This window comes from Ursus arctos, unplaced genomic scaffold (genome assembly GCF_023065955.2).
Source record: "Ursus arctos isolate Adak ecotype North America unplaced genomic scaffold, UrsArc2.0 scaffold_8, whole genome shotgun sequence".
NCBI classification, from domain to species: Eukaryota; Metazoa; Chordata; class Mammalia; order Carnivora; family Ursidae; genus Ursus; species Ursus arctos.
Genome location: NW_026623100.1, coordinates 32372001 through 32396396, shown reverse-complemented (window position 1 = coordinate 32396396; position 24396 = coordinate 32372001). Strand labels below are relative to the sequence as shown.

The 24396-nt window shown below is 40.6% G+C and overlaps 1 long non-coding RNA gene across 1 annotated transcript in view; it reads right to left on the bottom strand.

Annotated features, from left to right (window-relative positions):
* LOC130543163 (uncharacterized) overlaps window positions 1-24396 on the bottom strand; it is an 82566-nt gene that overhangs the window by 34394 nt on the left and 23776 nt on the right. The window contains exons 2-3 of the long non-coding RNA XR_008958296.1: window positions 20007-20112; window positions 4051-4221 (exon numbers count right to left, since the gene is read on the bottom strand). This is a non-coding gene — a long non-coding RNA (uncharacterized LOC130543163). The remainder of the gene's footprint in view (window positions 1-4050; window positions 4222-20006; window positions 20113-24396) is intronic.

The following is a 24396-nucleotide window of genomic DNA, read 5'->3' as shown; positions in this document are numbered from 1 at the left end:
TTAACGGCTGAGCCACCCAGACACCCCACCATGTCCCTATTTCTACATGAGATCTCCCAACCTTGTGTGGAAGAGGACCAGCTACTTTCCCTTTCTCAGGAGTGCAGCGTGAGGAAGGGACCCCACACTGGCTTCCACAGTGGGGATCCATCTGGCAGGGGAATATGAGAGGGAAAAGTTCCACGGAGCACAACCACCCGATGCAGGGGGCTTCTAGAAGTTCTTACTTGAAGATTTACTAGGTGAGGCTATTTGTTCTTTTTAATCTGTGGGCCTGACCTCCCGCTTGTAGAGTCCCATCCTATATCCGTAGCATTTCACTGTGAAGTTACTTCTCCCGAAGGAAGACATCGGCAAAAGTAAAACAAGCTGTATCTTCTAAATCGTCAGGACCAAAGTTGTTTTGTTTTCTGTTGAGATGGTCCCCAATGACTCTTCTCTCTGTAGATATGTGGAAATAACGTTTTTTGAGATGTGATCCTTGGTCTCCAGGAAGAGGGGTAGGATTGGGTAGAAAGGGCCCAGCTCAGGGCCAGACACACAGTAGGTGTTCCATACGTACACAGAGAACGAACGCGTGCCAGAGGGTTTTCCTTCCGCTTAAAGTCAAAAGAGACAATAGGCATTATCATCCTAAAGGAAGAGCTCTCTGAAGAGCGTCCTCTAGAAAAGCACCGTGGCCAACCAAGCAAGATTGCATTTTCAGTGTTAACCTAAACCATCTTTTAAGTTGGCTAGAAGGTCAAGACAGCAGCTCTTAAACCAGCAACTGAATTTACAATAAAGGAGTGTCCTTCCCCTGCATGGGAAATTTTTACCTTGCCCTCTCCTTTGGTCACACACTGCATGAGAATTTCTTTAGATTTTTCAAAAGTGAAAGTTGGACTAAATAAGATGTGAGCTTTAGAGGCTGAGACCGGCTGGATGTGTTTTTTAAACAGCTCTTTCGATGGGCGAATCCGGCAGCCTGATGAAGAGACACATGCCTAGATCATCTGTCATCTGCTTGACTTTAAGCCCTGAGGGGTAGTTTGTGCCAGAGCAGGAAAGAAGTATGCCCCAAGAGACTGAGGACAGCACTACCTGGTAATCAAAAAAGAGAAATGAACATGGCATTGAAGAGACTTAAAGAGGCGGGCACAAAACTCATTTGTTTACCCCCTAATATAAATTTCCTCACAGACCTCGTTCATTTCTGCTATCCTTCTCCCCAGCTGGGGAAGAAATTGCATCATTTCTCTTCCTTGCCTTTACATCTCCACTCGCATAGAGTGCCACTTGCATCCCCGAGCACGCTGGGTATAGGCATTGCCCACAGCTCAGGACGAGGCCGGCGGGGTCCGCAGCTCCGAGTGGCTTTTACAGATTTTCATGGGGCCAAGGGCTCTTCTCACAGGAGGTCAGCTACAGGACCTTGGGAGTCTAGGCAACGAGAATGCAGAGAGAGGGTCCCAGACAGAGTCTGAGAGGTTCTATCTCAGCTACAGAAATCCCTGCCCCAAATCCAGCTCCTGCCACCCCATTCCAGATGGGTATAAGCCTGAAGTGACTCAGGAGACCCCACTCATTCTTTCTGGTACAGAGGCTCCAAATGGGTTTATATCCATGGTACTTTGCTACATCTCCTCTTCGGACACCAGCTAGAACTCACTCACTCTGGTGGTTTTCATTTTGTATTCCCCGTTTTGTAAAGTGAAGTTGTTTCCGCTCCAGAACCCCGTGATACCTATTCCAGTGCGATAGACACAGCAGTCTAGGTAACATACTTCATCAATGAATACCTGAATTACAGAATTCTTGGCGAAAAGGGGTTACAGCATTTACTTTAAATCCTTAATCATTAATTAGGTTGATAGAACGTCTTATATTTGTTTCAGAGGGTAAAACTGCCTTCTAAGAAAAATTCATTGACACTGAGAAGTTTTGAAATCAAAGAACATTCCTCCTAAATGTCATTTCTTTGCCAAATTATGAAATTTGGCAACTGGTGAAAAAGAATGCATATTAAACCTTTAGGAGTATAACGAGTCAGGGAATAAAAAATCTCATTATAATAATTTTTAATTCACTTATTGTAAAGTGTTTTTGAAAATAGAGATTGGTATGAATAACAATATAGAATGCCTTTGGGGCTGCCATGCAGGTTAAAAAAGTGAAATATTATAAGCATAGCTGTGGTTGTCATCCTAAAGCATTTGTTTATACTTCCACACATATGTAAATTTCTCTAGCCAACATACAGCAGCATTTGGCATATTTTTAAATTCTGCCTAAATGGTACCCTCTCGTACCTATGTAATTTGTGTTTTTTTAATGCAGACTTTTAAAAATACATCTGCACTGATCCGTGTTGTTCTAATTTCTTCATTTTTTCTTTGTCACATACTATTCCACCATATGAAGATACCACAGTCCAGTCAGCCATTGAGAGCCTGGTTTTCAAAAGAGAAGAAACCTTTATCATGTGAAAGAAAGAACAATCAGGTAAAACCGACCCTTCAGTTGTATACACCATGTTCCAAACCAGGGCTTGTTGGAGTCTTGTCTCCGTGCGGCTCGGGAATGCCGCTGAGGGAGTGGCTAAGGCAGAATTGGGCAGGAAGCTAATGCACAGAGTGTAAGACAGGAGGTGGCAGAAAGTAGCGCTGAGCAGCCCCATGCCTCTCCCTGGGGTAATGGCCCCGGGGATGCCAAGTCATACCGATGACCGGCTGGCCATCCCATGCCAAATCACCTTCTGGTCCTCTAGGAAAATCACTTACTTGTTCACTTCATTAAAACTGGGTACTTGGAGGTATGTCTTCCCGAAACACCTGGAAGTTATGCTCTTTGCCTACACGAATCACTTCCCTGGATGATCCAGGAGTTATCCAATAATTGATTGAAAGCAAGATCAGTTGCTGCTCAAAGACAAGCCCCGACCTGAGCAGTTTCCCTGCCCCCCGGCCACAGATACCCCGCCCTGCCATTCTTGGCCTTCAAACCAGCAAGTGGGAGGATGGGGCAAAGAGCGGTGAGCTAACGGAGGATCCGGGACACCTCACCCACCTGGGGGGTCTCCTCTACCCAGTTCAGTGTACACACTGACACCGGCTTGCCCAGGCCCCTGCACCAAGGATATGCCCGAAGGAGTGGGAGCCCAGAATTAATAGTGTCCGGAGGGCAAGGCCAACGCCCTGCCAAGGGTGGGGCCTCTTGTTGACACCCAGAGGGAGGAAGAAACCCACTGACAACAACAAAAGGCGCAGGTCATCCAATCCGTTAGTTCTACACTTTCCTTTCAGTAGCAAGATTCTGATCCACATTTTTAAAAAAGGCTCTCCAAGCATACTTATAATTATTCCAATTTAATGGATCACCGATCTTAAAGAAAAAGGTATGAAATAAACAGGCTACTCATATTTGCTTCTTAGTTCCAAAATAAACAATATAACACTGTTATTAATGTTTATAGTAAATCTAGTCTGGAATGACATCACTTGAAACCTTTCTGCATAAAGATAATTCAAGCCTCTAAATATCTGCTTTGTATAGAAAGTACTATTGCTAGGTTCAAAAGGGACAAATAGAATATTCTAAGAAAAGCAAGGTACAAAAAGTACTTGGTGTCACATCACTCAGTAATTTAGGGAAAAGCATTTGCTAGAACCCAAGCGTCTGGTGCTCTTTTGCTGTATTTCCAAATATGATGAACCTTGAGCTAAGGAGTGAAGATGTATGGAAGATTCCAGCATCAGTCAGTGGTTACCTTCCCTATATTCCTAAAATTGCATCTTTTTTTTTCAAGAGGTTCCCCGTTAGTTTTTAAATGCAAGTTGCAGAGTGAAACAGTTTATCTACAGTGATACAAACAGAAGAGGCAGCCTCCCCGAGTGAGACCAGCAAGGACCGACAGAGAGGAAAAGGAAAACACAGAGTCACACTTGGGTAATCTCAGCAACGGTGAGAGGAAGTTGTTAGGCTACGTTAGCAGCCTTTTACAAGGCTGAAGACTCACCCTCTGGTATCCTCTACAAAGATATTTCAAGAGGCTTTCTTTCTTTCACTCACCCAACAAATATGTGGCATGCCCATGATGGGACAAGCGCTTTTCAAGGTGCGATGTGCTCGGGTGAACACACTTGTGCCACATCCGCTCTCTCCCCACATCCGCTGCTCCTCGCTCCAGCTCTTCTCCCTTCAGACAACTTCTGCAGTTTCGGTGGAACTAGCCTCAGCCATCTGCTGGGAAGGAAAGCACTTGGATTGACCAATATTCCTCTATTGTCAGAATAATGAATAGTCCGTTCACATGGCATTCTCCTCCTACACACACACACACACACACACACACACACACACACATTTGCATTGTAAAAGCTAATGCTTGTTAGCCCAAATGGCCCTTCAATTGTGGGATTTCAGGTAGATAACAAAATGAAGTCAAATTAAAGATTTGGAAAGTAGAGGAAGGAGGATAATTGGCAAGCAGGAGGGTATCGAGGGGTTGGCCCCTAGGATCAGCACTGCAAGTATGGCTTTCCCTGCTTCTCCTTGCTTCTTCCTTTCATCTTCACTGGAATCCACCATTTAAAAAAAATAGATGTAAGGATTTTATATGAGGGATGAGGGTGTTTCGAAGGTGGAGAAGTTCTACCCCATGCAAGATGAAGGGGCAAAGGAGAAATGTTTGCATGTCCATCATTTTTAGAGTGGAGGTTTTTAGGTTAGAGAATATACAAATCGAAATTTTAAGTTCGATTTTCCAGGAACTTCTTGGGGACTAAATGGCAAGCAAAGAATTTCACACCCTTTATTATGGACTGAAGGTTTGTGTCCCTCCCAAATGCATATGTAGACACCCTCACCCCCAGTGTCACAGTATTTCGAGATGGCACTTTTGGGAGGTAATTTGAGTTAGATGAGGTCATGAGGGGGAGGCCTTCGTGATGGGATTAGTGGCCCCAGATGCTGGCTCTCTGTCTCTCTGCCTCTGCACACACAAAGAAAAGGTCATGTGAGCCCACGACAAGATGGCAGCCTCGTACCAGCCAAGAGAAGAAGACTCAGAATGAAACCTACTTGGCCTGCACCTTAATATTGGACTTCCCAGGTTCCAGAACTCTGAGAAATAAATTCCTATTGTTTCAGCCATCAGGTCTGTGATACCGTGTTATGCAGCCTGGGCTAATATACCCCTACTCCTTATTTCTAAATCAGAAATAATAATTTGCTGTGATTCCTGATTATATTAACTTTCCCCCCCAGGAGGCCTGGGTGGCTCAGTCGGTTGAGCATCCAACTCTTAATTTTGGCTCAGGTCATGAGATCAAGCCCTGTGACTGGCTCCGTGCTCAGCAGGGAGTCTGCTGGAGATTCCCTCTCCCTCTCCCCCTGTCCCTCCCCCAACTCATGCTTGCTCACTCCCTAAAATAAATAAATAAATCCTTTTTAAAAAAACCTCCCCCCCTTATTCTTTCCTTTCCCTCTCTCTCTCTCTTCATACACACACACAGAAGCTAAGAAAATAACTACATCAACAAAATTGCTAAAATCGAACAGGTTTTTTTTCATTTGCTATGCATACCCTATGCAGCTTGAACTGAAAAGGAAATAGATTAGCTTGACTAAGAATAATTTTTTTTTCTGGTTGCTTTGTTATCTTTTGTGAGGAGTCCTTATAAAGCTCATGTGGAAAAGATGAACAATGGGCACCAGCCTATCTTTAACACTCCCCACTCTGCTTTCTTCCCCTGATTCAGAATGTCCTAAAGCTACTCAAGCCCTCCCCACTATTTTGGCTCGATCAGTGGGGTTTATTTTTCCTGCAGGGCTCCAAGCGAGGTGCTGAGTGTCTCACAGTGAGGACCCCAGCAGGGCTGCCGGGAGAGCTGAGCTGAGTTGAGTAGCCTGGGGAGTAAGTTCATACATGGAGGAACTCATTTATCTTCCACAGGACCCTCCCCCCTCTCACCCCCTCCACCAACTACAAACTACTTAACCCCTCCAAACTGAGAGCTGACCAAAGTCACTCTCCTCCTGGGACTGTAAACACCTCCATAATCACAAAGCTTGGCAAGCTAGCACACTCTTGATGGGTTTAAACTGCTAAAACCCTGACTATCTTGAGATTCAGATTTCTTACTTAAATCACTAGTCATTCTCTAAACACGGTTAAAGAATTGGAACTGAAGACAAAAATGAATGAGGAGTCACAGGACCATCAGGTTCTTTTCTCTGGGGCTTCAGACTTCTCCGATAGGGCAAGAGTATTGCAATCTACCCGGTTTCCACGGACTCGGAAAGGGGATGTCACATTTTATAATCAAGCAAACGTTTTACTTGAACAGGAATCCAGGAGTTTAAGGGAACTCTAGGAATGCTAATGTGAATGACTTGCGACATTAACATAGTTAGGAATTCTGATGCCTTTTTGCCGTTCTGAAATATGCTGAACCATGCAAAAGGGTTTGAATAATATCTTTTTTTCTTAAGTTGCTATGTGTTTGGAGTCCTAAATCACTGGCAATTGGTTATCTTCATTCACATTATTTTTTTGTCCTCTTCATTCAGTTGTCACAAATATCTATTGCTGGCTAAGATGTATATTCAGGAATATTGATTGCAAAAAAAAAAAAAACCCAATATTGATTACAAGTGTTCACTTATATCAAAAATTAAAAAGAATCGGGGCGCCTGGGTGGGACAGCGGTTAAGCGTCTGCCTTCGGCTCAGAGCATGATCCCGGCGTTATGGGATCGAGCCCCACATCAGGCTCCTCCGCTGGGAGCCTGCTTCTTCCTCTCCCACTCCCCCTGCTTGTGTTCCCTCTCTCGCTGGCTGTCTCTAGCCTGTCAAATAAATAAATAAATAAATCTTTAAAAAAAAAAAATTAAAAAGAACCTACATGTTCCCCATAAGGAGTCAATTAAGCGAGCCATGGTCCATCCACAAAGTGGAATAGTGTGCATCAGTTAAAAGATGTGGGGTAGGGGTGCCTGGGTGGCTCAGTTGGTTAAGCGTCTGCCTTTAGCTCAGGTCATGAACCCAGGGTCCTGGGATTGAGCCCCGCATCGGGCTGCCTGCTCAGCAGGGAGCCTGTTTCTTCCTCTCTCTCTGCCTGCCACTCTGCCTATTTGTGCTCTCTCTCTTTCTCTGTCAAATAAATGAATAAAATCTTAAAAAAAAAAAAAAAAGATGTGGGGTAGACTTAAAGTCTGGACACAGAGAAATACAACCTTGCTATATGGATAAGGGCAGGGAGAAGCAGATTATAGAATAGCATTTCCAGTGGGATGCTTTTAAATTAAATTATATGTATGTGTGAGCACATATGTGTAGGTCTACAAGAGTCTAGAAAATATATATCAACTTAATTTGGTGACAGTGGCTATCTCTGGGGCATTACTTTTCTACTATTTGAATTTTTTTACAATAAGCTAATCCATTAATCTCTTCATCACACAGTTGAAGTTCATTGTTTGGGGAGCCCATAGAAGAATTACACACCCAGGACCCCTTGTGGTTGGGTTGTACCATATGATTGGTTCTGTCTAATGAAGTGTAAGCAAAAATGGCATGTGTCACTTCCAGGCTGGAACATTCAGCTGCTCCAGAGCTCTTTTCTTCTGTCATAAAACCCACCAATATTTGAGATAGTGACTTCAGCATAGGTCCTAAACCAGAAGCTGTGGGTGGAGTGGAGCCCATAGCCAACCTCCATGGCGTGGCATGAGAGCAAAACATAAACTCTTACTATTTATAAACCTCTAAGCTTTGGGAATTGCTCATGAAGAATGACCTAGTCTATCCTGACCAGGACAAGTAAGCATTTTTAATTTTATCTTTGAAATAGAGATGTTGAGGGGCGCCTGGGTGGCTCAGTCGTTAAGTGTCTGCCTTCGGCTCAGGGCCTGATCCTGGAGTCCTGGGATCGAGCCCCACATCAGGCTCCTCCACTGGGGGCCTGCTTCTTCCTCTCCCACTCCCCCTGCTTGTGTTCCCTCTCTCCCTGGCTGTCTCTCTCTCTGTCAAATAAATAAATAAAATCTTTAAAAAAATAAAAAATAAATAAAATAAAATAAAATAGAGATGTCGAGTGGCGCCTGGTGGCTCAGTCAGTTAAGCCACTGACACTTGATTTTGGCTCAGGTTATGATATCAGGGTCAAGAATAGAGCCCTGTTTCTGGCTCCACACTCAGTGGGGAGTCTGCTGGAGATACTCTCTCTCCCTCTCTCTCTCTAAAATAAATAAATAAACCTTTAAAATAGAGATGTTGCTCTTCTGAAAAGTAGTATGTGTGAGCCTGTCACTCTTCTGGGCGATAAAATAGTAAAAAGAAAAAGAAATACCTCACCCTTTAGGACCTCAAGTTGAATCATATTTTAATTGTATTATGAGTTTTTCATAAATGCCTTTTATTAGATTGAAGAAGTTCATTTCTCCTAGTCTGTTGAGTGTTTTTTTTTTTTAAAGATTTTATTTATTTATTTGACAGAGAGAGAGACATCCAGCGAGAGAGGGAACACAAGCAGGGGGAGTGGGAGAGGAAGAAGCAGGCTCCCAGTGGAGAAGCCTGATGTGGGGCTCGATCCCAGAACGCCGGGATCACGCCCTGGGCCAAAGGCAGACGCTCAACGACTGCGCCACCCAGGCGCCCCTGTGGAGTGTTTTTATCATAAAAGGGTGTTGGATTTTTTTCAAATACTTTCTCTACATCTGTTGACATGATTACATGGGCTTTTTGCCCTCTACTGACATGGTTTGTTATATTAATTGATTTTTAGGTATTGAAAGGAGTGTTTCATCCTTTGAAAGAACTGGTAGATATTTGTAGAAAATGATGTGGAAATTCACAGTTTCATTTCACCCCCCCCTTGCTTCATCCTCTGTATTCATCGGGATGGGCTAAATCATGCCACTGTGACAAGCGACTGCAAAATCGCAGTGTTTAATGCAGACACGCTTGTTTCTCCCTGACACAAAGACCACTGTCGAGGGGACCACTCTCCATCATGGGGTGCTTTCCCATCCATACGGTGACTCACAGATGCTGGCTGTTCGGATCCCATCGCACTGCTCTCGTGCTCGCTTCCCTAAGGGCCATCCACGTACTGTGAGTCACGCCGTTCTCCCTCCCTCAACCCAAGAGTCCCACACATCTCTCATTCGCAGATTTCATTGTCCATAATTAATCACATGGTCTTGTGTTACCCCCAGGGGACTAGAAAATACAAATTGTATTGTGCCCGGGAGGGAAGACTATGAAACAGAATTTGTGAACACATAGAGTTTTCTCTGCCATAGACTCGGTATATTCCTTCGCACTTGTTATGGGTTGAATTGTGTGCCCCCCCCAACCCCCGCAAAAGATATGCGGCAGGGCTAACCCGCAGTACCTCAAAATGTTGAGTCCATTTGGAAATGGGATCATCGTAGATGTAATTAGTTAAGATGATGGCATACTGGGGTAGCAGGGGGAGCCCTTACTCCAATATGACTGCTGTCATGTGAAGAGAGACACACAGAATACCCTGTGATTGCAAAGGCAGAGACTGGAATGGCGCAGCTAGCTAGAAGCCAAGAAATGCCAACGATTGACGGCCACCACCAGTAACCGGAAAGAGGCAAGCGGGAATTCTCCCAAAGCCTCAGAGGACACATGACCTTGCTGACACCTTTGATTTCAGGCTTCTAGCCTCCAGAATTCTGAAAGAAAACAATTCTGTGGTTTTAAGCCACCTAATGTGTGTTACCTTGTTACTATAGATCTAAAAACCATTGTTACAAAATTTTCACTGAATCTAAGATTACACCACCGGTAAGAAAGGAATTATGTCATGGATGTCTGAGAAAGAAAAAAATACTGCCAGTTAAACTACGACGCCCTCTCCTTAATGATAACCCCGCATGATGCATAAATTGGTCCCGCCATCCTCTCAATGTGGTGCAACAGCTTCCCTCCATACCAAGAGCTTTGGCAATGCCGTGTGTCTTCAAGTGTATTGCTTGGCATGTGGTAGGTAATCACTTTGCACATCGCTCAGTAACAACATACGATACAGCCATAGCTACTTGTGGGTCTGTTCCCTTATTGTGTACCATAAAGCACTCCCAGTCTTGTGCAAGAAAATACATGATTCCATTCATCCTTCCAAAATTGCTTCACTAGTATCAAATTTATGCCCCACTGTTCTGTATCTTTGCCTTTCTACAGTAACTTTGTACAGTAACTCCTTATTTCAGCACCACATTATACTGTAGGTTCTGAAAAGAAAAATTTTAAACAGCAATTAAACTCAACACATAATAGCAACAACGCACATAATTCAAACAAAATGGTGACAACATGAATAACCATGCTCCAGTTCATGCCTGCACAGGCAATGACAGCTATGTCACAACAGCTATTGTAAGACGCTGTTAATGTAAGACATATCCCAAATTCAGAGTGTGAAGAAATGGGCCTCGTAGAATCAGGAAACTATAGTCCTGAAACAATAGAATCAGGTCAAGCAGTCCTGGCCAAGCCTAAGCCTTTGCTCTAGAATATTCTCTCAGTGAGGTCTGGAGACCTGAGATCTTTTCAGGAAGTCTGTGAATTCAAATCTATTTCCACAATAATACTGAGATGATTTTTGAATGGTCATTCTTCTATCATTAGAGTATGATGGAGTTTTCCAGAGACTATGGGTCATGAAATACCACAACAAATTGAACACAAAATCAGATATGAGAACCTGTGGTCTATTAAGCTGAACATCTTACCACTCTTTTTACTAATTTTTTTTTTGTTTTTGGAAATGCATTTTCATAAAAAAAGAATATTATTTATGGAAATATGAAATGGGGTTGTTATTATCTAGATGAGTTAATAATTCATTTTTTTCTCGGTTTTAGTTTCTACTACAGTAAATACGGATGGATATAACGACAAAACAAAAGTCCTCGATGATTTTTAAGAGTGTATAGGGATACTGAGATCAAAAGCTCAAAAATCACTGTTCTAGTAAAACAATGCTTCAACTGCCTTTGACTTTAAAGATGCACGTCTTGGTCCCCTGAACATTCTCACAGTTGAGATTAGACCAACACTGTAAGATTGGATCAAACACTGAAAAGATTATAATGTCCTACTCTGTCATATGTAATTCAAAAGCAAAAATATTAAATAATAAGATATAATTTGATATTTCAATAAGATAGTTTATAAAATAGCTTCGTCTTTGATTGTGTATGAGTGTGTCTGTCTGTGTGTCCTTCCCTTCCCATCTCTCCTGTTTTTTGACCCCTAAAGCATGTGCCTGGCCAGCCTGCAGCCTCGGCCATGGGCTGACTTGGCTTTCCACAGGCTGCATCCAAAGCCGACGTGCCTGAACTCCTGCGCATGGTCTTTTTCACAAGCAACCTGCACAACTCTCTCATGAGTCCCTCCCCTTTCATGACTTCCTTCCAACGGGATGCTTTCTTTTCCTTAAGGTTCAGGCAAGGAACCGGAAAAGCTATCACAGCCATCTGTTTGGTCTCACGGAACGATATGGGCACATTCTTTTTCTGGTGCTTTGCACCGAAACTCTGTAAGCTTGAGAATTCCACTTCAGTTAGCAAAACTGTAACTGGTGTGTGAAGTTTGGTACGAAGTATGGGTGGATTTAGTTCGCCCTCGGAGCTAGCCACTGCCCCAGCCCTCTACCTCTTCCTGAAGTGGTGACCCATCCAGGCAGCACGGATAGCAAATGAACCCCTAGGGTAGTGGGTTTTTTTTTTAAGTTTTTATTTAAATTCCAGTTAGTTAGCATACGGTGTTGTATTTGTTTCCACACCTCCCTACATTAGCTGGTACTCATCACAAGTGCACTCTCCATCCCCATCACCTGTTTCACCCATTCCCCCCTCCCTGCCCACCTCCCCTCTGGTAACCATATGCTTGTTCTCTGTAGTTAAGAGTCTGTTTCTCAGTTTGCCTCTTTCTCTCTCTTTTTTCCCCCTTTGCTTGTTTGTTTTGTTTCTTAAATTCCACATTTGAGTGAAATCATATGGTATTTGTCTTTCTCCGACCGACTTATTTTGCTTAACATTATATTCTGTAGCTCCACCCATGTCGTTGCAAATGGCAAGATCTCATTTTTTATGGGTGAGTAATATTTCATTATATATATAAATATATATGCCACATCTTTATCCATCATTAAGTGATAGCGGCTTTGGGTAGGATTCTATGGATGATTTACACTTAGAAAGGTGACTCTTAAAGATCACAAAGTCAAGGCACCTGGGTGGCTCAGTCCATTAAGCGTCTGACTCTTGATTTTGGCTCAGGTCAGGATCTCAGGGTCATCAAGGCCCGCATCAGGATCTCAGGCCCTCATCAAGCCCCACGTTGGGCTCCACACTGGGTGTGGAGCCTGCTTAAGATTCTCCCTCTCCCTCTCCCTCTCTCCCTCTCCTTCTATCCCTTCCCCCCTTAAAAAAAGTCATTAAGAACCAAATAAATTAAGCTATCAGGTGAAATGGCAGGCAGTGGAATAACTATCTTTTATCCATCTTAGCGTGTCTAATGTTGAAATTAATGGTTAACATTTATTGAGTGCTTCCTACATGGTAAGCACTGTTCCGAACCCTTTGCATGTGGTAACTTAGTTCATCTTCACGAGCAACCTAGCAGGTAGATACTATTATTGCTCCCATTTTCAGGCCCGGAGAGATCAAATTACTTCCCTGGGATCGCACAGTGTAACTAGGAGTCTGGATTCAATTCTAGGCAGTGTGACCTCAGAGTTATGCACATAATCACTAGACTATATGGCCCCTTGAATCACATCCTTGCCAGCTTGGAGGGCTGATATATCTTTTGTTTCTTAAGGGAAAACTATTTACTCCAGTGAGTTTTTAATTTGCCTCAGTTTCAGATCTAAAATATATGTTAACCCATGATGAAAATCTGCTTTCTTTTTCTTAATTCACTGTGTTTTTCTCATGAAATTTTTCCGGACTCAGCACTCCTCCACCCTTGAACCCAAACTCTGCGGGTTACCCACCCAAAGACATGTTCCCATTTGTTCCCCATCTGGCTGGAATTCCTTTTGAAGACGGAGGTTTGGGCTTCAAAGAGATCCTCGAACATGCACCTTAGTGAATCTACCCATCTCTTCCTGCCAGCCATATTTTAATCCTTTCATCTTACGCAGATCCCCTGGCTACCCCCTACCTCAACAACACCTATCCTGAGGAAGGAACTTGGCCTGAAGCTAGCCAACCCCATAAAGGAAATGGGTAGGCTTCTGAGCACCATCATGATCAGAAAGGACAGTTCATGTTGGTTTTCTCCACAGCCCTTCCAAACAGGCAGAGTGAACTCCGACCTACCACCATTCTGCTGATGGACTGAGGAAGAAGGGGCTTGTCAGAAACAGAATTAGCACTAAGTAATTTTCCCTTTCTTTTTGTAAACAATTGCCCTTCAATATACAACAACTCTGAGGTGTTCAGGTTACATGCTTATTTTAAGATCTTTTGTTTACTTTCTGATCTTCATAGGTCATTGACATCCCATTTAGCCCCGGTGACCCTGTTTATACAATTTTGATATAAATTAAAAAGTGTTCTTGGAGATAACATTAACATTCTTGATCTCAATCTACCACATAAGCAAACAATAGCCTTTGCTCAGTCCTGTATATAATTGTTCAAATGTTTCAAAGCAGACTCCAATTCCAGACAGAGAAAATTTTATCAAACAGATGTGCTTTTTTACTTTCTATTCTAAGCAGGATGAGATTCCAGCCTATGTAAAGTCCAGTGAAATATCTTATGGGGCCCCTGACAGAACGGAGTCATAACACTAATAAAACACGAGATAGAGTATTTCAGGCTTTCATTACTGAGAAGAGGCAAATCCTTCATAGAAATAGTACGGATCTATGTCTACATCTTAACTTGAATTTAAAACGTGTTTCCTTCCCATTTAAAACCAGAAGGCATTGCTCCTCCTAAGCTTTTTTGATCCTCTACAAGGGGGTGAGGGAAACAATGCCTTTTGAATTTGCCTTTTCCCCTTATTTTTTAATGAGGGCAGCTCCCAGTTTCCATACTGAAAAAACATCTTGATATCTACTCTTTTATAAATGCATATTAATCTTATGAGTAATTTCAAGTATTTAGCAAACTACATTTCCGACAGCCTACTCCGCTGCTACTAGTTCATACTTCAGGAGTAAACACGCTTGAACTAAATCCTCAGCCTATTTTTTATGAAACACTTACCCTCCTGCATGAAGAAACAAATCTTGGAATACAGATAAATTAAAAGGTCTGGGCTAGATCTTTTTCAGGAGCTTATCCTAAGGAAATAATTGGGCAAACTTACAGAAAGAGATGTACAAGGTGTTAATTTCTACATAACTTAACAAATGCAAAAAAAATAGAAAATAACTAAACATCCATCAATCAGGAGCTGTTTAAGGTACAACCAGTGGTATACTTATAGCACCAAAAAAGGATGAAGTGGACCCCCATGTACTGGTATAAATAGATATCCATGATATATGTAGTTCATTATCCAATTATTAACATAATGACCTAGAATTTAGTTCATTATCTAATTGTTAAAATAATCATCTAGAAATCAGTAAATAATGATTTTTGAGTATGCCTCTGGGGGGGGGGGTGTGCGTGCGCGTGTGTAAAGAACATTGTTGACCAAAGTATGCTTCAAAGAAAAAAAATCTTTCGGAAAAAAGCATTCTTGGGTCAAATAAGTTCGAGAAATTCTACATTTCATCTTCTTTTTGTGTGGACCATAATACACTTCAGCATATTAAAGGCTTTGCGAATTCCCACAGCAAAAGAAACCCTGTTTAAATGCATTTAATCCAAAATTTTCCAAGCTTAATTTAGCATAAATACCTTCTTTCTTTGTTCTTTATTTATTTGAGAGAGAGAGAGCAGAGTGAGTGAGAACATGAGGGGGGAGGGGTAGAAGGAGAGAGAAAAAGAGGGAGAAGCAGACCCCCTCCCAAGCAAAGATCCAGGATTCAGGGGGGTCAGGGGGGTGGTTCCCAGGACCCCGGGATCATGGCCTGAGTGGAAGGCAGACGCTTTACTGACTTAGCCACCCAGGCGCCCCGAAATAACTTCTTTTAAGCACCCTCCAGAACAAATGTCAGCAACTTTTGGCAGTAGTATTGAAGATTTTTACCTTTATTTTTGTATATTTTCTAAATTATTTTGCAATAAATATGTATTGCTTTATAATTAAAAATAGAGCTATTTAAAATTATTTTTTAAATTATGTTGGAGGAAATGACAAAGAGATATAGTAAGAGATAGATATACTGCTATATAACATGGCATTTTATGAAACATCGTATTTAATGTGACAGGTCTTCCTTTTTATAAAAACAAGAAATTAACAGAAATAAAAAGAAGGGAAAAAAGAGAAGGGGAGGAAGGAAGGAGGAAAAGGAGATAATTGGGAGGACACAAACATTCAAGTTTTACCGTGAATATTTCTGTGTGATCAATGATAGGTAATTTTTTGTACAGTGGCTACATCAATTTACATTCCCACCAAAGTGCTTGAATGTTCCATTCACTCTTCACCACTGTCTCGCCAGTGCTTGTTATTTCTTGTCTTCTTGATACTAGCCATTCTGACTGATGTGAGATGACATCTCATTGTGATTTTTAAAAATTTATTATTGAAGTATAACCGACACACCATGTTATATCAGTTTCAGGTACACAACATTGATGTGACCATTGTATACATTACTCGGTGCTTGCCAAAATGAGTAGTCACCAGCTGTCACTATATAACGTTATTATAATATATTGACTATATTCCCTATGCTGTACTCTTCCTCTCTGTGACTGACTTATTTAAATCTGGAAGTTTGTACCTCTTAATCCCCTTCACCTATTTCACCCCCCACCTACCTCCCCTCTGGCAACCACTAGTTTGTTCTCTGTATTTAAGAGTCTGTGGTTTTTTTGTTTTTGTTTTTGTCTGTTCATTTCTTTTGTTTTTTAGATTCCACATATAAGTGAAATCTTATAGTATTTGTCTTTTCTCTGTCTGACTTATTTTACTTAACATAATATACTCTAGGTCCATCCATGTTGTCACAAATGGCCAGATTTCATTCTTTTTTATGGGTGACTAATATTCCATTATATATAGCCACACACCACATCTTCTTAATCCAGTCATCTATGGATGGACACTTGAGTTGCTTCTGTATCTATTGTAAATAATGCTGCAATAAACATAGGGCTGCATCCATGTTTTCAAATTAGTGTTTTCATTTTCTTTGGGTAAATGACCAGTAGCGGGAATCCTGGATCATATGGCATTCCCATTCTTAATTTTTTGAGGAACCTCCATACTGTTTCCCATGTTGTTGTACCAATTTACATTCCTACCAACAGTGCATGAGGGTTCCCTTTTCTTCACATCCTCACCAACACTTGTTGTTTCTTGTGTTTTTGATTTGATCCATTCTGACAGGTGTGAGGTGATCTCTCATTGTGGTTTTGATTTGCATTTCCCTGATGATGAGTGATGTTGGGCATCTTTGCATGTGTCTGTTGGCCAACGATGGGTAATTTTTATCGCTTGCTTCTTTGTTTTAAAAGTGTTCCTCATTAAGTATGTATTTATTTTGCAATTAGAAAAATAACAGTCATTTTTTGTATTTATGTGGGATGAAAGTGGCACATATGTATTTTAACAGAGAGAAAGAGAAACATACCAAAGGAAGACATGTTCCATAGTCTCAATTCAAACTTATTCATTGTTGCTTCTATTTCTGAGGCTTTAGCCTCCTCACGTTAAATCTATTTGAAATAAAAATAATCCCACATATTGTCCGTTTGAACATTTCCCTTCCTTCCTGACTATGCCTCTATCCCTGCCACCCTGCCCCCACCATGGGCCCCAGCCTGCTCTCTTACAACACTTGACTCCATGATGAGAAAAATAAAGAACTGTTTTTCCTGCCCCCTCACTGGTCGCCCCCAGAATACCACCCACAAAGGACAACATAGGTTTCAGTAACTCGAGAGGAATACTCCCGTGACGAAAGTACATCATGTCAGGCAGGTGAGGGCAATTCGTAGCAGAGCATCCACAGATTTCTTGAAGGAGATACATATTACGAATGTGCTGACCGTTTCTTATATTTGTTTAAATTATCTTTCTAAGGGAGAATAAGAGGGCTCTTTTCATAATGTACAAATATAGAGTAATGAGACTTCTAAAATACACATTAGCTTCCATAACCAAATGGAAACTGTCCTTCAAAAATTTAGGTAAGGAGGCAATGCGTAATCCAGGGATGCTTCCGCCACTTAAGACATTTGAAAATCCTTTAAAACTACATCATAAGACAGAACAAAAACTCAGTCCATCTTTTTAATATCACACTGTAATTCTGAACAAAAATAGTATCTGCAACTTGAACATCCACCTTATTTATTTTATATATATCATCTCCAGTTGCTTCGGGAGTGTCTCCAAAAATAAGCCAAACACCAAAGAATAACAAGTACTTGCTGAAAGTATGAAAACAAACAACAACCACAAAAGCCCTATCACAGACTGGGAAGTTTTTCAAAGCATGAAACTTCCTTTAAGCACTGATAACATTCAAATTTTGCAGGAATAAATATTCATGGATATTTGGGAGTCCATAAGAGACTGATTTGAATACGTACACACACACACACTCAACACACAGAAGAGAGAGTTGTCTATATTTATATAGTTATATGTATAGTTATATAATTATATTTAGCTTTGAAATGTGATTACATCCAATCAGAGACTGATGCACAGATTACAATCTGTACTAGAAGAAAATCTATGAAAACAGAAGCAAGTTTCTGTCAATCATCCTGATCTAGTAAAGTATGAGGTAATGATACTAAGGAAAAATCTTGCATTTGCTGCCTTTATGATATAGAAACTCTGAGCATCAAAGTAGACCATCCAAATTTGTTATACAGAATTCTGGAGTATTCGATTTTCGTGATTACGTAGAGACAAACTCTAACAAATGTATGGTACCCATATGCTTCCTTGCCTCTAAGCCTGGACCCCACTAGAATTAAAAGCTATGTCCAGCTTTCTGGCAGAAGATAGATTGGTTTAAGAAGAAAATTATAGGCCACTTAAATCAAAGAAACTTTGAGACACTGTTTGCTCGAGATTTGTATAACCAATCCTAACAAACAATTTCTTCTTTACATCATGATTCTTCTCTTCCAAAAATGTTCAAAGGGCTTTCCAATCTAATCTTAAGACACTGAAGTCAAAGTCTTCAAGGACCAATGATAGGAACACGTGTTTAATATTTTCCAGAGTAGTGACTGACTCCCACCTTTCAAGTAAAACTCCGTTGTGAAGGAATGATCTCGTTGACCATCCAGCAGCTGGAAAACTACAGCCCATCAACCAAATCATACAGACCAACTGCTTTTGTAAACAGTTGATTGGAACACAGCCCCGCCCATCTGTTTATGCGCCGTCTATGGCCACACAAAGGCAGAGCAGATTAGTTGCACCTAGACACCTATGGCCAACCAAACCTAAAAGGTTTGCCATCTGGCTCGTTACAAAAAGTTTGCTAACGTCTGGAGTAGAGCATTAATTTTGTTTATAATAAAATCACTTCTAATAACTATTTGTCAATAACAGCGAATTCACAAGTATTTTCCCATTCCATTGGCTAGAACACTAAGTTAGAGCCAACGGCGCAAGACAAGCTCTAACGACCTCATGTTTCCCAACAGAGAGACGTGTGGGGCTGGTGATGTATCATCTCGGCCTAGCACCACACCTGCTTGGTCTAGATCCACACATCTGTATCAGGGACACAGTATGCAATTCACATTTTCTGCCATTTTTACAAGAACAAAGCTTCAGTATAAAGACTTAGTCACATAGAGTATTTATAATGATATATCAAAATCATCAAGTGAATTACAAATAAGACATGATGAACTGGTGTTTAGAATGGGAAGGACATTTCTCACCAGGTGCTAATAATTTGAAGGCCTATTTGACTGCAGGCTTACATCAGTTGATACAGAGCTCCCTTAATCAAAGGATAGTTAAAAAGAATATGAAATGAGCTGACACATTTTGACAGGATCGCCGCCCGCAGATCAGACACACGTGCACTGCACATTGGGAACGCACCGGCAAGAGTCTTCATTCCTTCATGTTATGGATTTTAAATCAGTTCCTGAGACGAACATTTCAAACCTTTAAGTTTAAAGTTCTAAAACACTCACCCAAACCTGGGAAATGGAACATGTGCACGAAACTGCTGCCCATCCCGGCACATCCCCATGTGACTTTGAATTACTAAGTAAACGCTCAAAGAACCAGAAGAAAATACAACTTTTGGGTGGAGCGGGGAAGAATATCTAAACAGAAAAGCAAAGGAAGCAACTATAAAGGAAAATAGACACAAAGAACTTTAAAATACTGTGTAGCAAAAAGAGTCCTACAAACTACAAGGCAAAAGAAAGACATACATAATACGAACGGTTGTATTCTCCATATATTGCAAACCTTTAACCTTTCTGAAAAAGAGAGAAAATATTTTTTAAATTAACCATTCAACAAACTTTAATTGAACTCCTACCCTAATACTGTTTGAGCTTCCTTGGGTGACCTCACTGTTCCAGGACTGACGTGGGTCCTGGGACGTGAGACTTTTTAGTGATAAAACCGGAATAGCCCCAGGCAGCCCCGAAGCCAGACAGACCTGGACACAAGTTCCTGTTCTGCCATCATGTGACCTTCGACATGTTGCTCCACCTTCACGAGTCTCGATTTCTTCATCTTTACATGGGTATTAATACAGGTACTTACTTAATTCTTAGGGTTGCAGTGAAGATGGAGCAAGATGACGTATAGAGTTCACACACCTGGCATATAGCACTCGCTCAATAAATGACACCTGTTATAATCGTCACCCTCATTAACATCCCTGTTTGTCAGCTGCGAAGGCTTACCCGCTGCTTCTCAGGATCAGTCTGGAGAACCCCAGTCTGGGGGAAGGGTTAGACAAGTACCGCTGAGTTCCTCAGTAGAGGTCGTCATCTGACCGAGTTCTGGCCACTGAGAAAGAAAGGGGACATTTTTGGTTGAGACGTTCAAGAAGGCTTCTTAAAATACACGAACGTATGGGGCGGGAGGGTGGGGGTTGTAGGGGGACATATTGGTACATACATTTTGTCTTTCCTTCTTCCACTTCTTCCTGCCTGGAACACAGGTGGCACTTCCACCACCTCCTACCTAGAAGCAAAGCGGCTACCTGTGACGCCAAGGGTGACAAGAATGAGCTAAGGGTGGCTGGTGGAAAGACACAGGGAGTCCCTCTCTCCCCTGGCATCATGGAGCCACTGTACCCAACTTAGATTTCTGACTTTTGGACTTTTCATTCCATGAGAAAAAATAAAACCTCCGATTTGCTTAAGTTGCTGTTTCCAGGTTTCTGTTATTCAAAACCAAACGGAATTTTCAACCAACATTAGGCACGTGCCAATAGAAATACAGGCGAAGGACGCAAACAGGCAATTTAACAAACAAACAAAAGCAAATGTCATGTAAGTCTGTGACAAAACTTATTACATCATCATTATTATATAAATATAAGCGTGACACCATGTTTAACTGTCATGTTGACAATGAAGTACAGAGAATAATATTTAAAACATCATATTTAACAATTAACAAAATGTAACAATTATTTTTGTTATGTTATATATTCTTCTGACTTCTTTGAAAGAACTAAAATACAACAGATGAACTGGAAGCTCCCCTTTCCCTTCTGCCTAATCCATTCATTTCCCTTCCTCCCCACGTTTATCCAATATCCTAAAGATGCTGAGTGTTCTTATCTAATTTTTATACCTTCAGTACAGAAGTATATATATGCAAAAAAATACACTGTACAAGTTACCTATTAACATATTTTTAAAATTCGTATGTTATAATTCCATCCATATCTTTTTATGAACGGCTTCTTTAACTCAGTCGTATAATTTTGAGGTTTACCCAGATGCATACACATGTCTAGTTTATTCATTTTAATAATTCTACTGTCTTCCATTGCAAAATTTACTATAATTTATTTACCAATTCTTTCTTTGTTAAACATACATATTTTTCTAACTTTTCCCATTAACACATGCTTGAATACACATGGAAAAGTCCCTCATTATTGTTCTAATTTGTATATCATTGATCAGTATGTGTTTATTGGTTATTTGGTTTTTCTCTTCCGTGAATTTCTTGTTCTTGACTTATGCATATTACCTGGTGGACATTTTGTTTCTTAGCTAGTTATCTATGCTCTTATATGGCATTACTTTAAATTTTAACATAAAATTAATCAATCTTTTCCTTGATTCTTCTTTTTTAATTGAAATACATTTCACATATCATAAAATTCATCCTTTTAAAGCATAGAATTCCATGGGTTTTAGTATATTCAAAGTTATGCAACCATCACCACTATTTAATCCCAGAACATTTTCATCACCTCAAAAGAAACCCCATACGCATCAGCAATCACTCCCCACTAGCCCACCCTCCAGCCCTTGGCAACCACTAATCTACTCCTGTCTCTTTGGATTCACCTATTCTGGATATTTCATATATAAGTGGAACCATACAATATGTGCCCTTTTGTGACTGGGCTTCTTTTCCTAAGATTATTGGTTTCAAAATTCATGCATGCTGTAATATGTATCAGTGCTTCATTTATTTTTATGGGTGAATAATATTCAATTACATGGATATACCACATTTTGTTTTTCCATTTATCAACTGATGGAAATTCAGTTTGTTTTCACTTACGGATAATGCCACTATGAACGTTCAAGTAAAAGGTTTCGGTGGACACATGTTTTCAGTTTTCTTGGGCATGTGTGTAGGTACGGAATTGTTGAGTCTTCCAGAAAGTCTGTTCTCAGGAGCTGCCGGAGTCTTTTCCAAAGTGTCTGTACCATTTTGTATTCCCACCTGCCAAGTATGAGGGTTCCAATTTTTCCTCATACTCTGCAACACTCCAAATGTCCATCTTTTTTATTGTAGCCATGCTAGTGGGAGTGAAATGGTATGATATTTTACTGTGGCTCTGATTTGCATTTCCCTGATAGCCAATAATGTTGAGCATCTTTTCATGTGCTTATTGCCATTTGTGTATCTTTTTTGGGTAAACATCTATTCGAATTCTTTGCCCATTTTAAAAATTGGGTTATCTGTCTTGTTATTGTTCAGTTGTAAGAATTCATTATACATCCTGGATACTAGCACTTTATTAGATATATGTTTGCAATATTCTCTCATTCTGTAAATTTTCATTTTGCTTTCTTGGTAGTGCCCTTTGATAAAGGCACAGATGTTTTCAATCTTGATGAAGTCCAATTCATCTGTTTCTTTTGTTACTTGTGCTTTTGATGTCATATCTAGGAAATCATTGCCAACTCCAATGTTAAACTCCAAGTTTAAAATAAAATTTGTGCTTATTTTTTTCTTCTATGAGTTTTATAGTTTTAGCTCTTCTATTTAGAGTCATGATTCATTTTTTAGTTAATTTTTGTGCACGGTGTGAGATATAGGTCCAACTTCATTCTCTTGCATGTGGGTCTCTAGCTGCCCTATCCTTAATGGCTTTATTGTGTGACTACTTTAAGAAATGCTTCTAGACCCTGACAAAATATTTATCTACAATTTTCCCTGAAAGGTTGAATCTTTTGTTTATATTTTTAGGTCCTTAATCCAGATAAATTTTATTTTGTGGTTAGTATAAAGCAGAGATCCAATCTTCTTTTTCCTATATGGTTATCATTTGACACAATGGCATTTGCTAAGTACTCTATCCTTTCCCCCTCATCTGGAACGCTTCCTCTGTCAAATGGCAAGTTTCCATCCACGCTCAGGTATATTTCTGGGTTCTCTAGTCTGTCCTACTGTTCTATTTATCGAACGTTTAAATCAATATGGCTTTCTAATAAGTCAATGGATTTTTCTAAATTTCAGTATTTTGTTTTTCACTTCCACAACTTCTATCTGGCCTTTTTACAAATATGGCTCTTTTTCTTCCATGATTTTTGAATGTTTCTTTATGATTTCGATTTCTTCTTTTATCTAAAGTCAATTAACATATTGAATATATTGACTCATTTAGATTATTCTATAATTTCCAACGTCAAGGCTGCTGATCTCCTATTTGTTATAGCTGTTGGTTCTCCCCAGGGAGGCTCCTGTCTTCATTTGTGAGGTCATCCATTATGGGAGTTCCTTTACTGAGGAGTCTGGCAGGAAGGAAGTATATTAACAGAGCAATTTTCATTCGCTCCTGCTAGGATCCCAAGAGTAGTGCCTATTTTGTGACTTACTTTAGGAAAATTTATTGACTAGAAGTCCCCAAACCATGTGAACAGGAAACTTTCAGACCCCTCTTCTGGTCATAGTGTTTTGATTTCATTCAGATGACTCTTCCATACTTTTTCCCAGCATATGACAAGATCATATTCACCTCCCTGGACCAGTGGACGTTTTCTAATCCCCTTTTGATGGACAAGGCACCTTTGAAGACTTCTAGCTTTATCCGAGATTAACAGAGATTAACATTAATACTGCTGTGGGGTGGGGGGGAGCCTGGGTGGCTCAGTCCGTTAAGCACCTGACTTTGGCTCACGTCATGATCTCAGGATCCTGGGATCCAGCTCCGAGGAGGGCTCCTCACTCAGAGGGGAGTCTGCTTCTCCCTCTGCCCCTCCCCCTGCTTGTGCTCTCTCTTTTTCTCTCTCTCTCTCTCAAATAAATGAATACAATCTTTTAAAAAATACTGCTTTCTTGGGAATACATATTAACAAAGGCTGTTAAGGTACTTTTAAAACACTGCAACATCATGAATGTTTGTAGGTATCATGTCTAAGCAGACTACTACATTAAAACAATACACTTATTTATGATAAAGCCTTATAATGGCATTGTACTTTCAAACTTGATTAGAAGGGAAAGAGCCAACATGTAGACCTTCATCTCAAAAATGGTTGAACAATATAACCTTTTACCTAGAACAAAAGTAACCAACCTTCTGCCGCCTGTCTCTAAAAAGTATTTCACTCCACTTGAGGTTCGGTTCTAAGTGACAGCACCTCATGAACGAAGGCATAAAACATAGGCATCAAACTGTTTAAAACTGGACAACAGTTTGCAGATGGGGGGAATATTCTGTTTTGCACTTTATGACATTGACATCTACTTACATACATCAGCAAACCTTAAGGAAAATTCAATCAGTTCCTTTTCTTCAATCCTATATCTCTAAAAGAGTAATGCCCTATAGTTGGGTTTTTTTAAGCAATTCCATTCAACACTCCTCACCAT